The 15,374-nt window shown below is 35.8% G+C and overlaps 1 protein-coding gene across 1 annotated transcript in view; it reads left to right on the top strand.

Moving 5' to 3' along the window:
- Window positions 1–2,227: 2,227 nt before the first annotated feature.
- Window positions 2,228–15,374, top strand: part of LOC112056723 (dopamine receptor 2-like) — a 166,857-nt gene continuing 153,710 nt past the window's right edge. The window contains exon 1 of the mRNA XM_052888388.1: window positions 2,228–2,529. The gene's annotated coding sequence lies outside the window, so the exon portion shown is untranslated. The remainder of the gene's footprint in view (window positions 2,530–15,374) is intronic.

The following is a 15,374-nucleotide window of genomic DNA, read 5'->3' as shown; positions in this document are numbered from 1 at the left end:
CCATATTCGGCCCACTGCTCGAGTCTCCTTTTAAAATGAGAGGGGTTAGGCTAATAGTCCACCACGCTGGCCCAATGCGGATTGGCAGACTTCACACACGCAGAGGAATAAGAAAATTCTCTGGTCAACCGCGCAGACAGAGTCGACAGAGTGAATTTCATATTCGTCTTAATTCTTACTACCTCATCATCATTAACGACCCATATTCGACTCATACCTGCATACCATAGAATTTTCTTAATACACACAGGTATTGTGTATAAATTTTCATAGATATAAGAAGAAAAGCTTAATGATAAGCATGTTCGTATGTAGCATACTTAAAAACACGTTTTATAACATAAACCAATGTTATCTGATATTAAAAGTACTGTTACACATGCTCTAAAATGGCATGCTTAAAACGTGTTTTAAGTATGCTACATACGAACATGCTTATCATCAGTTTACATTTGCTAGCAATAAGCATGCTCCTGAATAAGCATGCTCAAAACAAACATTCCAATGACACATTCTGATTTGTGTCTATCGCTCTCTGTCTAATTTGTATCTATCGCTATCGTGTTAGGCAGATGAAGGTGTAGAGAATACAGAATAGCAATGCTGATCGACTAGCATACTCAATAAGCAATCCTGTCCACCCGCGCAGCAAGTAGCATGCTCATAAATCGCACGACTGTTGATTCTTGAGCAAGCTCGAAATAAGCATGCTCATTATTAGCAATGTTGCGATACACATGTTAATAAGGAGCAACTGCACAATAGTAGCATGCTTTCGTGCTTGAAATGAGCATGTGTAACAGTAGCTATATTGAATATCGCTACTGGTATGGTTAAAAATGTTGATTAATTTTTTATAACGGAAATGGGAAGAGTGAATGTTAACACCGGATCACACACACATTCAAGGAATCCACGCAATAATGGGAGCACATTTCGGGCGGACATCCCCGACATATTAATTTTAGCTGCGAAATTATTTGCTTCATTTGATTGTGGATGGAAATGTGTGTTTTAATGATAATACGTTTAATTTTTCCTTTATATATTACATGGTTAGACTTTTAACAAACATTTGAACGTTTTTCATTTATTTTTTACTGGGTTACTAAAATTATCAAAATGTTGAATAACCTTGCCTCTGGGTGAACAATTAGATGGTGTGTATTTGTTATAATTATTTTATTTATTATAAATTTAAATTTAATATACTGTGTAATTCTTAGTTTTAATTAATATATTATAGTGTTTTGTATATTTTAGTTAAATAAGATTATAAATTTATCCCCAAAAATAAATTATTTTATATACAATAAAAAAAAAAAAAAAAAATGTTGAATCCATATAATGAAATTTATAGTACCCGTGGGATTTGTGAAAAACTGAATTCCACGCGGACGAAGTCGCGGGCGAAGGCGATTTATAAATTGCTTTATAAATCGTAATCTTGTGCAAAGAATATTTTCTAGGACAGAATTTCTATGACAATATTTTATTACAGGTTATTATTCGTCATCAACCCATATTCGGCTCACTGCTGAGCTCGAGTCTCCTCTCAGAATGAGAGGGGTTAGGCCAATAGTCCACCACGCTGGCCCAATGCGGATTGGCAGACTTGACACGCAGAGAATTAAGATAATTCTCTGGTATGCAGGTTTCCTCATGATGTTTTCCTTCACCGATTGAGACACGTGATATTTAATTTCTTAAAATGCACACAATTGAAAAGTTGAAGGTGCATGCCCCGAACCGGATTCGAACCCACACCCTCCGGAATCGGAGGTAGAGGTCATATCCACTGGGCTATCACGGCTCTACAGTTTATAATATTTCACTTAAAAATGCTAAAAAACCTTATCTATAAATTATATGAATTTAAGTAAAAAAATGTTCTATGAGTTTCCAAGTTAGCGAAAAACTAAACTTTGATATGATCCATTGTAATTTATTTTCATTGCAAAATCTTTTGAAAAATCAAACCTATCAGTCTCTACTATCAGTTCGAACAATAAATTACATCGAAAAGAGTCAAAGAAAAAAAAAGAAAAAACTCAGCAATTTCTTATTAAAAACATAAATGTTACAATTTTATTTGTCATTCTATGTGCAGAAGTACTGCCAAAATATGATTTTGAAATAATTTTCGAAAATTAGTGACTTGCGCATCGCACAGCGCACCAAGATTAAGGCTCCAACCCGCCTGTTCCACTAGTATGGCTGAGGGAATCGTCGTTGTCGGAACCTCTCGGCGGCCATAACTGAAAATTTCGCGCGCAAACTCTCGTCGAATCCACAATACAATAAAGTATGTATTTGTGTATAAAACTACATAAATAAATTTACGTGTATATATATTTTAAATATAAACATGGGCTGAGATTTACGATGACTAGAGCCAGTGTGGAATGCAAAACTTTTCAAATATACTGTTGTCTGTGATGTTTAAAGTTTTCCGAGTGTTGTTTTTGTGACTGGCTTGTATTGTGTAAATGAAAGCGTAGTATATGGATGGAACAGTTTTAATTGCAGGTAAGTGTGTATATAGAATTTTTTTTATCATAACTTTAATTTTTTAGGGACAAAAATTCAACTTTAAGTGGTGGTATGAATTATTGCAAAGTTACAATTTAATCTATCCGATACTGTCAGAATGCAAAATTCTTATATTAAATTTTGAATATTTCTCGGTGTAGATAAAAAAATATTTGTATCTATATCTACGAGTAATTGTTAATGGAAGAATTATGCAGTTTTAATATTAATTATAGAACTTAAATTTATTAAAAAAGTATCTTATCATTAGACAGACCAATATTTAAATTAGGTAATAAATTGAAGGATGAAAAAATCGTATAAAAGTAGTGAGTCATCCTTTGGCTGAATACCAATGAATTTGTATCCAGTAGAAAACGCAGTAGAAATTACTCCAATTGAAATTCGGACAGTAGTTTCCTTTTGTTGTACAAAGTCTCACTAAGAATATATTTTTGATAATTTTACCAATAAATAGAGGAAATTGAAGGAAAACCTATTGAAGAATGCAGACAAAGGAAATAAAAAATAAAATAAATTGTATATTACACCCTTAGTCAAAAATATAGTCTATTTGACAAAAGGGGATAGGCTTTACCGAGTTATTTAAAATATTGAGTTTTGATAGACAGACAGACAGACAATAAAGTGATGTTATAAAGGATACAGTTTTTCGTCATTGCGCAAAGAGTCTTGAGTTTATTAACAAATTAGAAATGAGCAATTTGACGAGTTTTGCATTCTGTTTCAATTCGACAAACAAATAAGGCAAAAAAATATAAAAACTCATTATAATCATTAACTGCGGTCATCTGCGACTCATATCAAATTTTATATAAATAATACTAATTTCGCATAGTACATGAAATAAGAGTCCGAAATACGAGAATATAGATATTTATTAATAAAATTTATTGATTTCGTAGCTTAATTTAAAAATCATGTATTTTTTTCACATTTTCCAAAACTCAAAAATGCTGTCTATTTTGTGATGTCACCATGTTACTTTGGCCCGTATTGTCAAAAACATGTTAAAAAACTAAAACTTTCAAATTCATGTTTTTCAATGAATTAGAATCAAGTTAAGACCATTTCAAAATGTGTCAAGTATCCTATTCGATCGGCAGATAATCCCATTGTAAATATGGGCCACTCAGTAGTTTGGGTTATCTTGCTTATAGCGGTTAGAATACAGTGGCGTGCACAGAGTTTTTAGCTAGGGTATGCACAATACTTACAAATTAAACAAAGTGAAATATTTTTTAGGCAATTCAGAGTGCTCTGGGTAGGCAGTGCATTTTTGCATCTATGAAGTGCACGCCACTGGTAGCGTATAACTTTATAACTATTGTAGTCAAAGTATAAGGAAATATTTTATATATTTTTTTAAATACTCAGCTCAGTCAAGCTCTACGAAGCTACGTAGTAACTCTTTGGTTAGAATGAATACATTCTGACCGATTTTTCGTTCTTTGGGTTATCAGTAAATGTTCCACTACGTAGTCAGGCAGTTTCTAAAGCTTTATAACCTAATTTAGCGATATGATTAACTACAAGCGTCTCATGCTACGACGATACAAACTCCATAGTTAATAACCGTAGCTTACTACATTATGCCAAGTGCATGAACTGACAAAATAGGGTAATTGACTCATATCAAAGTTAAAATGAACAATATTAACTTCGTACAGGGAAAAAGGGTCCGGAATATATCAATTTTTAGCAGACTCAGAACGACAAGCGCCTTATATCGCAAGTCGTTCCCGCCAACTGATCGCTACCCCTCTCTAACTCCCCACTCTTTACGGAATCAAGTCGCGCCACCTGACGTCATACATGTCTCAGATTACTTTTTCGTACACGATATTAATTGAAATAAGTTAAGTATTTCTTAGAAAACTGCCTTTCCACCAAATTTCAGCTAAACCGGTTCACCCATTCTTGAGTTAGGTATACCTATATAGTGTAACTAACACGACTTTCTTAATATATAGAAATAATGATACATGATAATATTTATTTACTAGCGGACGCTTGCGACTTAGTCCGCGTGAACCCCTACTACTACCCTACCCTACTCCCACTACCTTACCCCTATCAAACCCTTACCCTACCCCTACCCTACCCCTATACCCTACCTACTACTACTATCATATACCCTACCCCTCCCCTACCCTACCCCTACCCCACTCCAATCATACCCCTATCCTACCCCTACCCTACCACGCGACGGAAGCTTAAAAAATGGAGTATCTTCTCCCGTTTTCCCAACATTTCCCTTCACTGCTCTGCTCCTATTGATCGTAGCATAATGAAAAGTATACTACAACCTGCCCAGGTGTATGAAGAATAATTTGTACGAAGTTTCGATAAAATCCGTCCAGCAGTTTTTGTTTCTATAACGAACATACCGACAGAAAGACAGACAGACAGACAAAAATTTTACTGATTGCATTTTTGGTATCAGTATCGATCACTAATCACCCCCTGATAATTATTTTGGAAATATATTTCATGTACAGAGTTGACCTCTCTACAGATTTATTATAAGTATAGACAATATTACTGACAGCGTGAACAACCTCTGGATTTGTATAAAACACATCACAGCAATAAATTAAATAGTTAATTATACATTACAGTACACATTCCGAAATAGCAGTTGAAACTGAAACCAGTATTTCTCTGGGGGAACATTTAAACGAAATGGGTACGACCATTCTGTTACACTCATAGTCAGTGCAACGTTCTGCTGCTGCAAGCGAGAAAAATTATAACTATGAAAATAAAGACTTCATTCTGAAATTGTTTTTTGTACTTGCTTCTACGTTTTATACTTAGCGCATCTGTTTTTGGTTAAAAAATATTTTGGAAGCTGCAAAAAACTTAAAAAGAAATTTAATTATAAAACTTCATAAATGTGAAAAAATACTCATTACTTTACTTCAATGTCGACTTATAATGGGGATGATGACTTGGTTTGAATATATTGATTTTTATGATACAACATTCGGGTAAACAAGGTCAATGTTAACTGATTTAAACATAAAAAGCAAAGATTGTCTGGATATTTGCAAAATAATAAGATTATAAAATTTCAAAATCTTTTATCGTAATTAGATGAAAATTCATACAGTTTTAGCATCCTTACATTAAATGTGACATTTTTCAATACATGAACTATAAACATAAACGCACAAATATCAAAGATATTAGTAATATTGTTTGAACGCTCATACAAATCTAACGATCATTATGTACCTACGACGTCATTAGTTCGTGCCATTATGTATGGGGCGTTTATCAGGGATCCGTGGTAACGCCGCAAATCTGACCATTTAAATACCTGTAGCTTCGAAAGTAATGATCGCAGAAACCTTGTTACTTTTACAAAATTGCTTTACTATTAGCATACTCTTAAATTATATACAATTTTAAAAACTGTCATCATCCCTATTAAAAAACTTCACATATAACGGTATGATAAAAAACCACTCATATATTGACTTCAATGTCGACTTATTATTATGTAAAACCTTATAAATAAGTACCTTATTTATCAAATGATCGATGATTCCTTAATTAACTCTGTCAAAGGATTTTCATCAAAAATTAGTTTTAAATTAAGATAAATTCACAAGATATATATAGGGACTAAGGGATATTCCTCCGATTCTGAAGGGTGTAGATACGAATCCGGTCCAGGGTATGCACCTGCAACTTTTCAGTTGTGTGCATTTTAAGAAATTAAATGTCACCTGTCTCAAAGGTGAAGGAAAACATCGTGAGGAAACCTAAGAATTTTCTTAATTCTTTGCGTGTGTGAAGTCTGCCAATCCGGCAATTGGGCCAACCAACGTAGTGGACTATTGACCTCTCATTCTAAGAGGAGACTCAAAAAATACTTCTACCAATACAAAGCTACGTTATTTGTGAGTGTCATAGGCCATATTTCAATCGCATATTCCTACTAGAACGCGAACTACGTGGGTGAAATGAAGGGTGTTTGCCGATTAAAAAAAAAACACAGAAAAGGTCAGGTTAATTAGTAAACAAGATCATGTAAAGAGAAAGTGAAAAATTAAATCAAATTTTAAACCTATTATGAATAATTTCATTAATTTATGAAATGTTTGCCAAATTTTAATATCAGTTTTGGCAAAGCCCAAAGGAACTGGTATGCAGAGCTGTAAAGTAAATTAAAAAAAGAACAAATATCGCATGAGCTTCGATATTTGAAAAAATAACACACAAAATGAAAATATACGGCTATTTACTAAGTCTCTTATATCACAAAGTTCATATCGTAGGCTTGCTAAGCACCAAAAGTCGAATAGTTTCTAGGCTTGTAAAATTCATATTGCTGTACAATTTTCGTTCGCAAAAGCTATTTGGCTAGCGAAACTTGATTTTATGCGAATTAGACTTTCGAAAAATTTGGAAGTATAGAGTTACTAGCGGACGCCCGCGACTTTGTTCGCGTGGAATTCAGTTTTTCACAAATCCCTCGGGAACTATGGATTTTTCCGGGATAAAAAGTAGCCTATGTGTTAATCCAGGCATATCATATACATATCTCAATACTAAATTTCAGCTAATATAATACTAAAGTTCAGTAGTCGAGGCGTGAAAGAGTAATAAACATTCATAACATCAAAATCATCAGTTTTCGGAAATCTCGGGAAACCAAGGATTTTTTCGGGATAAAAAGTAGCCTATATATTAATCCTGACTATAATCTATCTCTACTTCAAATTTCAGGTGATTCGATTCTGTAGCCGAGGCGTGAAAGAGTAACAAACATTCATACCATCAAATCAGGTTTTCGCAAATCTCGGGAATCCATGGACTTTCGGGATAAAAGTAGCCTATGTGTTAATCCAGAGTAAAATCTATTTCTATTCCAAATTTGAGCCAAACCGCTTCAGTAGTAGCGGCAACCAAACTTTCGCTTTTTTTTTTATTTTTTTAATATTAGTACGAGTAGGACTACACATGTATTCTTCTTCTTGAATCATTATTATCTAGTGTTGGAAACCGCATTAAAATTCGTTGCGTAGTTTAAAAGATCTAAGCGTACAAACATGGGATTTTTTCTTTTTTTAAAAAAAGAATATTTGAAATATTTTCTTTATTCCCATTCGCCTCCAACTAGTCGGAAAAGACTTTTTTTTTTTTAGTTAAGGATACTGTTTGTAACTTTTAAATTTGAATAAATTTATTTTCTTTCTTTCTTCTTTCTTCTTTCTTCTTTCTTCTTTCTTTATTAGGAGTGGGCACGACAATAGACCAACGGAAAAAAACCATTTTCATCCCGGAAAAATCCATGGTTCCCGCGGGATTTGTGAAAAATTAAATTCCACGCGGACGAAATCGCGGGCGTCCGCTAGTATAATAAAAATGCCTTGGCTTATGATATCCACATGGATGAAGTCGCGGGCGTCCCAAGTTATTTTATAATTGTGTACTATGTTACGTAAAAATAGGAGGATTTATTTTAACAGTGCCTAAAAAGCCTCATTGTCATATTCTTTATTGTACTTCATTTAATTAGAGTTCGTCATGCTTAACGTTTTGCTGATATTTTTCAGAGGGCCTCAGCTGCACAGAAGTGCCAATTAGGAATTGAAAAATTTTATCGTGACGTTTTTAATTATAAGCTACTTTTGTCGATTTATATGTTTAAATTCTCATTGTTACAATAGAATTCTCAAATTACCCTCGAAATTTTAAGACCGATTATCAAAATCTGTCAGTCAGTCAGTCAGTGAGTGACAAAATTAGGAAAGTTTGACTAGTTACAATTTTTAAACTACTAGTTCAAATTCAATGAAATTTGAAATATAATGCCTCATTGGTGATTGGATACTCAAACTTCAGGTTTCTGATTTCATTCACAACGAAGTTAAAGGGGATCGAAAATATTTTTATTGCTCGTCTTGGTGGTGGTGGTCAGATCAAAGTGAAAATTTATTTATTTCCATTAGGTTTAGTTTATATCACATAACGTATAGCACTTAAGCGGTTTACAAGCACTTTTGAGACGTCAGTTTATGTTATTAGATAATAGTGAAAATGAATCAAAAACTGAACTCTATGGATATAATATACCGACATAGCTCAAAGTTGCGAAGCTGAAATGGCAATGGGTGGGGCACATAGTTCGAAGAGCCGATGGAAGTTGGGGTCGCAAGTGCTGGAATAGTGACCCCCCACTAGTAAGCGCAGTGTTGGTCGACCCCCCAAGAGGTGGCGACGACATCAAGCGAGTCGCAGTGATTCGCTGGATGCAGGTAGGTGGCTTTGTATCGTAATGTTTGGAAGTCCTTACAAAAGGCCTATGTCCTGCAGTGAACGTCCATTGGCTGATATGATGATGATGATGATGGATAAAATATAATATAATATCGTACTGCATTATATTTTTTATTATATTTTGTTGAGCCGCTCTACTTCATCTGAATTTAGAAGTAACGAACGTCTCAACACTTTAAGGACAAACGCTGACTAGACTAGAATCCTAAGTGGAAAGATTAGTCATAACAAAACTGCATTGGTGCCAATTTTTCATTTGAGTTAATGTCTTTCTACCACGTTAACCTCCGCGAATAATGAGCTTTAATGTAATGTTGCCAGCAAAATTCGCGAATTCATAAACCGTGAATATGGAATGGTATTTTGTATGGGGTTATAAGGAAGTTCTGGGGTGACAAAAGTTATTCATTCACTACTCATGCCTCCTACTGTTATGTGCATCATAAGGAATAAAATATCACGTGTCTCAAACGGAGAAGGCAAACATCGTGTGGAAATCTACAAACCTGAGAATTTTGTCAATTCTCTACGTGTGTTAAGTCTGCCTATTGGGTCAGCGTGGTGAATGGCCTACCCCTCTCATTCTGACAGGAGACTCGTGCTCAGCTCACTGCTGAGCACGAGCCGAATATGGGTATGACAAAAGTCCAGTGGATGAGGATTGAATCACGAACTCTCGGTGATTATTCCAGCTTCTTTACCGTTGAACTTTTGAGGGTTAATTATTTAGTTGGTTTGGTTAATTATTGTTAGTTAAAGCTCGATGTATTTACCGTGTGGCAGTTGGCTACATACTCATTACCGTAATAGCCAGCGTAATGCAACAACGCATTTACTGCCTGTGTGAACTTTACATCGTCCTTTTATGTTACATTGTAGTTACATGCCATCAGAAAGTAACTACTTTTATCTACTTATATGACATAAAAACTCAATTATGTTAAAAAAATATAATGACAAAGGTACCTTTATTTTATACGTGAATATTTAATGAAATTGAATTATAGTATTAACTAAGTTTTATTAACAAAACTAAAGGACGCTCGCGACTTCGTCCGCGTGGAATTCAGCTTTTCACTAATCCCGCGGGACCGTGGATTTTCCGGGATGAAAAGCCTATGTGTTAATTCAGAATAAAATCTATTTTTATTTAAAATTTCAGCCCAATCGGTTCAGTAGTTGCGGCGTTAAACAGTAACAAACATCCATACAAACTTTCGCGTTTATAGTATTAGTAGGATTGTAGTTGTATGCCATCATGTAGTAAGCAAACTACTTTTACCCACTCTCATATCTTATAACCTCAATTATGTTTTATAGAATGAAATGACAAAGGTGCCTATATTTTATATGTGAATTTAATAAAATTGAATTAGGTAAGTTTTATTAACTGAATAGTTATTTAAAATATCTTATTTACTTTTATCCCAAACAAATTACCTTTGTACTTGTATCGCAATTCGCACCCAAATTCACCCACGGTGATAAACCTATTCCTAATGGTTGGTACTAAGAAGTTCTTGAAGGAATGAAAAGCCTCATTATTCTAAAAACTCGATCCAGGAGTCGAACTTAGGCTAACACCCCGTAGATAATTAAGGTCATCATAAACTAAGTATGACAACGAAGTCATAATATTACAGGATATCATCATCATCATCATATCAGCCGATGGACGTCCATTGCAGGACATAGGCCTTTTGTAAGGACTTCCAAACATCACGATACTGAGCTACCTGCATCCAGCGAATCCCTGCGACTCGCTTGATGTCGTCAGTCCACCTGGTAGGGGTTCGACCAACACTGCGTTTACTAGTGTGGGGTCGCAATTCCAGCACTTTGGGACCCCAACGCCCATCGGCTCTTCGAACTATGTGCCCCGCCCATTGCCACTTCAGCTTCGCAACTCGTTGAGCTATGTCGGTGACTTTGGTTCTTCTACAAAATATAAGAACTATTTATTTATTCTTAACAATGAATAGAGATACGAACCGTAAATACGTAAAATAAGTACATTCGTCTTTCCATTTGCTAAAACCGACTAGACTGTTCCCTAGAGATGATACGAAATCCTTAAATCCAAATGTAAACTGTAAATGCATTTACACTTCTTATTGAGTGGTGTATGTTAAAATATCGATACCTATATTTGCTTATATCGATACTAGTTATTCCAATCGACGATGACTACAGAAAGAAGTAGTCCTCTAAGGACTAACCTTAGAGAACTTTCTGTAGTCATCATTATCAGACTATTTTAGTGGCCTACTAAAGTGCTAGGTCTCCTTCTTATAGGAGAGGGGATATGAAGCTAAGACCTGTCATAGTGCAGGTTTGAGAGAGAATTCCGAGGTTTCTTTTTACTTTTTACAATATAAGTGATGATGCAGGAGGCATAAATGAAAATCCACATACCTTTCGATTTCTACACGACATCGTACCGGAACGCTAAATCACTTGGCGGTACGTCTTTGCCGGTAGTGTGGTAACTAGCCACTGCTTACCAGCCACCTACCAGACCAGGCTTGATCAAATTTAAAAAATATAAAATCTTAAACTTACCCAAGCTGGGAATCGAAGCCAGGACATCTCTCATGAGATCGACGCCACTACTACCAGGACTTGAACTCATGAGCTCTCGTGATCCAAAGCCACATAGACTAACCACATAACAAACGAGACAGTCAAATATAACAAAACGAACAAATATAAAAAAAAAATATTAACTATGAGTAACCCATCACCTACTCTTAAATATAATCACCTAGGTACTAAGAAAGAATGCAATAGGAAACTTAAGCTAACTTATCGATAACTATACCAACCATGTCCACCTACTTGAAATTATATTCACCTACTGAGAAATAATACAATAGGAAACTTAAGCTAACTTATCGATAACTATACCAACCATGCCCACGTGTCATGCACCTACTTATATTAGTAAAAATTCACGAGACCTACTTGGCCCCATCACTATTAAGATCGCTGACGTCACTACAAGATTTACACTCAGATCGATATAATCCGGGTAGGCCTCTCTGCTATAATTTTGGAGAAGGGCCAAATTATTTTTGCTAAATTCGCGACTTGTGAGCAATAAATCCGTTAGAAGGTTACCCTACCACTTATTCTTGCGAATCAATGTACCCTCTGGGCCATATTTTATCATATATCGTAATAGGCTGAAGCTTAAAACGCGCGTTACTTCTGCTTTGCGCTATATATCTTCGTGAACACACAAATTATAGAGGCAATGGGATTTTCCGTAATCAAATAGCGTACAGTAAAGAGGGTTCTGGTAAATTTATCTAATAAATCCCTACAACGTTCTCCTGTCTCTATTACTAGATATAGCTTCACGATTATGGAGCCGGACTATCAAGGAGTTGTAGGGTTTAATCCCTGGCGGTTGGACTATTGTCGTATTATCTTTTAGCACTAACTAGTGAGCCGTGATAGCCCAGTGGATATGACCTCTGCCTCCGATTCCGGAGGGTGTGGGTGGGATGGTTCGAATCCCGTCCGGAGCATGTACCTCCAACTTTACAGTTGTGTGCATTTTAAGAAATTAAATATCACTTGTCTCAATCGGTGAAGGAAAACATCGTGAGGAAACCTGCATACTTACTACATACTGGAGAATTATCTTAATTGTCTGCGTGTGTGAAGTCTGCCATTCCGCATTAGGCCAGCGTGGTGCACTATCGGCCTAACCCCTCTCATTCTGAGAGGAGACTCGAGCTCAGCAGTGAGCCGATTATGGGTTGATATCGACGACTAACTAGTAAATTGTGTGTGTGTCATCATCATCATCATCATCATCATCATCATCATCATCATTATCAATCCATATTCGGCTCACTGCTCGAGAAAGTATCCTGTCGCATGATCCGCTAGCTCTTCAACATTTTCCGGGCCAAGGTCTATGTCCCTATGTTCCAGGTATTATATATAACCGGCTAAGTTAACCGTGAACAAGGACAATGTATGGGTTTGTCCGCATGAATGATCATAGTGATCGTCGATTGATCTATGATTTTGTTCATAATATGGTATTGGTCTATTACAAATCGGTCCTGTGCTTAAAAAGTAAATTTACAAGTAGGTACCTTTGATACTTATTTGGTGGTTACTATTACTAGTAGGTAGTAGTGGTAGTAGTAGGGTGAAACCGCGTGGCGTCAGCTAGTAAGATATAAATAATAGAATATATTCACACTGAAACATTGCAAACAGGTTGTTTATTTAATTTGGTGCCGAACACATTTTTCATACAAAATCTAGGAAACCATGAGGCAACTTAATTTAGTAAAATTAAGCATAAAATAAGCTTTCATTTGACATATTAGACGAATAAATAACTGATGAAGGTATTTTTATGACATAATTACTAACTGTTTATCTGTCAGTCTCACAGTAGCAGTGTAAAATCAGGAAACCTTTACGTTTTCAAATGTCTTGGATATATTCTATTTACTAATGTAGGAATTTTGTTAATAAAGCAAAGAGGGAAGTATATTAAATAAATTAAAAAGAAAAATCACTTATTCGCTATCTATGGGCCTCTTTTGAAGGCTCAGAGTCACACAGCGGGCGATGGAACGAGCTATATTATGAGTATCTCTGCGTGATCGAATCAGAGATAAGTAGATCCGCAGAAGAACCAAAGTCACCAACATAGCTCAACGAGTTGCGAAGCTAAAGTGGCAATGGGTGGGGCACATAGTTCGAAGAGTCGATGGATATTAGGGTCCCAAAGTGCTGGAATGGCGCGCAGTGTTGGTCGACCCCCACCAGGTGGACTGACGACATCAAGCGAGTCACAGGGATTCGCTGGATGCAGGTGACTCAGGTGACGTGATGTTTGGAAGGCCCTAGAAAAGGCCTATGTCCTGCAGTGGACATCCATCGGCTGATATGATGATGATGATGATGAATCACTTAATACTTACCAGGCGCAATTTCACTAGGCAAACTATTTGCAAGTTGTCAATGTGAATATTTTCTATCATTTATGTAAAGGTTCCGTAGACGAATAATGATGACAAAAGTGTGAAAAGATTTCTCGGATTTAGCTCTCTTTTATAAATTCTAAGTTGCCATTTTAATTTGAACTCCTGTGGATTTATACTGGAGATATTCTTATTTAAAACCACTTTAGCTTAGTGAAAAGTATCCGCTGCCTCAAGTGTAACTCGAGCACGGTTCTTGGGAACTACTTAGCAAGTTGAGTTATTTTTACATGACTTTTAAATTAGTGATCTTTTTCAAAAGTCGTCACATAATATATTATTCATCATCATCAACATTATAAACCTATATTGGGCTCACTGCTGAGCTCGAGTATCCTCTCAGAAGGAGAGGAGTTGTGCCAATAGTCCACCACGCTGGCCCAATGCGGATTGGCAGACGTCACACACGCAGAGAATTAAGAAAATTTTCTGGTATACAGGTTTATTCCTCACGATGTTTTCCTTCACCGTTTGAGACACGTTATACTTATTTTCACAAAATGCACACAACTGAAAAGTTGGAGGTGCATCCCTGGACCGGATTTGAACCCACACCCTCCGGGATCGGAGACAAAGGTCATATCCACTGGCTGTCACGGCTTTTTAAGTTTATTTATTTAGATAATAACTTAACACTTATAAGGGTTGTTTTTTTGATACAGAACTTACCAAGAATTACTTATAAACCGCATTTATACCAGTATCCAATGATAATTTTATACTATTTATACAGCATTTAATATTAGCGGACGCCCGCGACTCCGTCCGCGTGGAATTCAGTTCTCACAAATCCCGCGGGAACCGTGGATTTTTCCGGTATGAAAAGTAGCCTATGTATTAATCCAGAGTAAAATCTATTTCCATTCCAAATTTCATCCAAATCGCTTCAGTAGCCGCAGCGTAAAAGTGGAACATACATACTTACACACTTTCACACTTACACACAAACTTTCGCCTGTATAATATTTGTAGGATCATTGCCAGTATCACACTAATATTATAAAGGCGCAAGTGTGAGTGTGTACTCATATGTTTGTTCCTCCTTTGTGCTGCGGCTAAAGCGATTTGGGTAAAACTTAGAATGAAAATAGATTTTATTCTGCATCAACATAGACAACTTTTCATCCATCATCCATCAGGATTTGTGAAAAATTAAATTCACTTCGTCCGTGTGGAATTTAGTTTTTCACAAATCCTGATGGATAATGGATGAAAAGTTGTCTATGTTGATGCAGAATAAAATCTAGGGTCCGCTAGTATTAAATAACTATAAACTTTTCTAAAACACAGCAATAGTTTCAGGAGCTAGAGCAACAACTTTGTTTTTATTACGTCTATTCTATACTAGAACTACACTTTAAACCTATTAGGATCACTTTACGCTGCAGCGCCGTTAGCAGCGAAAAGTGGCGGACAATGCATCGATGTGAAGGGAAAATGGCTTTTAGTGAAAATAACTTTACTACATTTTTAAACTGTACGGATACGTTCAAACGGTATTGGCAATTTTTT

This window comes from Bicyclus anynana, chromosome 22 (genome assembly GCF_947172395.1).
Source record: "Bicyclus anynana chromosome 22, ilBicAnyn1.1, whole genome shotgun sequence".
In the NCBI taxonomy this organism is placed as follows: Eukaryota; Metazoa; Arthropoda; class Insecta; order Lepidoptera; family Nymphalidae; genus Bicyclus; species Bicyclus anynana.
The sequence above is the reverse complement of the archived record's forward strand: the minus strand, read 5'-3'. Positions and strand labels throughout refer to the sequence as shown.